Here is a 2644-nt window from a genome sequence, read left to right as displayed (position 1 = left end):
TGTTTTCTTTGGTATGGCTGTTCAGTCCAATGAGAACAAGAAGATCAATTTCAGGACATACCTGACATTTTCATGTGGAGAAGGAAAAGAAAAAGGAAGGAAATCCTTGACCTTAAAGTGTTAGCCTGGGTGTGGTAACCTCCTTCCCTGGCCATTCTTCATTTGGATGTAAAATTCCAAGGTCACACTTGTGGTAAGTGGCTGAATCATAGGTCACAAAGAGAAAGCAAAGCTCAGTGACAACACTGCTCTCTTTCTGGGGTGTCCTATGAATTTAAATTCAACCTTGCCTATAAAGTTTAACTGAAGCCCAAGAACACAAAACCCAGTAAGGATTTTTCTTTTGTCCAAGATCAAGACTCAAACTCAGTTTGGGATGTTTTTGCTCATTGGTTAACGCTCTACCTCCTGAGCCATGCCTCCAACTCCATCAAGGGTTGTTGTTTATTTTTCAAATGAGGATCCTTAGAGGAAAAAAAAGATTATTGACTGAAAGCTTTGAGAAAACTAAATATTCAACTAGACATTCCATCTTATTCAAGTAAAGCAAAAGCTAAGTAAAAATTTACATACCACTTATTCCAACAGTGAAGAATAATATTCACCTAGTCTGTATGTTGTCAGTGCAAAACTGAGTTTCTGTCTGTTGATCAAGAATGGCAAAAAACTTTCCTGCAATGCTGAAAGGTTTGTTATACTAGTCCCAAAAACTGCACCTACCTTTTGACAAATATATATACAATGGAGCCAGATAGTCTCTCCAACAAAAGAAAAGTAGAGAAGATAATGGAATGTTCATATGCAAAAGAATGTAGACCCTTATCTTAAACCATATACAAAAATCAACTCAAAATGGGTTCAAGCCATGTACCAGTGGCTCACTCCTTAGGAGATTGATGATTTGTGAGGATTACAGCTCAGATCCAGCTCAAGCAAAGAAGTCTGTGAGACTTTTTTTTAAATCTCAATTAACCACCAAAAAGCTGAAAATAGAGCTGTGGCTCAAGTGGTAGAGCACTTAGGCCCTGAGTTCAATCCCTGCTACTATCATATGTTAAAATGAAACTCCCTGTATAACTAATTGATACTAATTTCAAAAAGTACACCAATAAATCAAAAGTGTTTGCTGAGCAAAATTGGGGCCCAGGATTTGATCGCCACCACATACAGCAAAAATAAATAAATAAATAAACTGTAATTATTCATCTTCCCAATTGATTCTCCTTAAGGAGGTAAGAATCAGGCCTTCCTAACATGGATTCTGACCTATTCTATAACCAAACCCCACCTCAGTGCAGCAGAGTTCCCATATACTTGGTTATGGAAAGATCTAAGCCTGCTGGAGAGAATAACCACTCACTTTCAAGTTTGCCTTGATTTTTAAACTACTCTCCCTCCTCTCTCTCCTCTCCCTTGTTTGAAAATGCAGAGAGGGGAAAGAACCACTGCCAAGAGGGGCATGAAATAAAAGGAAACAGAAAAAGGCAAAGAGAGGGAAATCAAAGAAAGAAATTTAGTGTAACCCGCAAAGGCTTCATTAGACTCACAACAAAGACAAGCTCAATTTCTTTCTTACTGACATTAACGAGTTTGATGTGAGTCCAACATAAAAGCCAGGCAAATCTGCTTGCTCTTCCTGGGGTCTCAGGATCTCTGCAGCTGCTACGAATTGCTTTGTTCCACTAAAGGTCATCTTTCTTGATTGGTTTTCATTCCTTTCTGTGTCCAACCAATCGAGTGCTGGCCGTGCAGATGGCTCCGAGCTGGTCCAGACCATCCAGGTCAGCAGCTGCAGTCTTGCTCCGGAACTTGCCAGCCCTCCCTATCGCAGAAATCTTTCTTCTAGCAGGATCTTGAACTAGAAACCACAGTGGCCTACAGCTCTTTCCTGAATGAATGGGCCCTGTGCCTAACATAAAGTGAGGGACTGATTATAAGCCAAAAAGATATCTCTTAAAGAATGAAATGGCAACTGCTCAGACTTCGTGTGTGTGTGCAAGTACTGGATCTTGAACTCAAGCTTGCACTCTCACTCGGCTTTTTCATCTCACCACCGGCACTTACCACTTGAACACAACTTCGACTTCTAGCTTCATGCTGTTTAATTGGAGAAGAGTCTCAGGGTCTCTCAGATCTCAGTCACCTCTGTAGCTACTGTGACAGATGTGCCAGCACCAGGCACTTTATTTTTAATAACAGTAGGCTGGGCATGGTAGCACATACCTGTGGTGCAAGCTAGTCACTGGAGAGGCAGAGGTAGGATTTGGGTTCAAGGTGATCTGAGAAAAAAAAAGCATACCACTCTATTTGAAAACATAAACTAAAAGCAAGCCAGGCACTGGTGACTCACACCTGTAATCCTAGCTATTCAGGAGGCTAAGATCGGAAGATTGTGGTTCGAAGCCAGCCTGGGCAGGAAAGTCCCTAAGACTCGTATCGCCAATAAACTACTCAGAAAAGTCTGTAAGTGGTGCTGTGGTTCAAGTAGTAGTGCTCTAACCTTGAGCCAAGGAAGCACAGGAACAGTGCCCAGGCCCTGAGTTCAAGCCCTGGCACAAGAAGAAAGAAAGAAAGAAAGAAAGAAAGAAAGAAAGAAAGAAAGAAAGAAAGAAAGAAAGAAAGAAAGAAAGAAAGAAAGAAAGAA

The sequence above is a fragment of the Dipodomys ordii genome, unplaced genomic scaffold (genome assembly GCF_000151885.1).
Source record: "Dipodomys ordii isolate 6190 unplaced genomic scaffold, Dord_2.0 Scaffold4, whole genome shotgun sequence".
NCBI classification, from domain to species: Eukaryota; Metazoa; Chordata; class Mammalia; order Rodentia; family Heteromyidae; genus Dipodomys; species Dipodomys ordii.
This window is presented reverse-complemented; position numbering follows the sequence as displayed.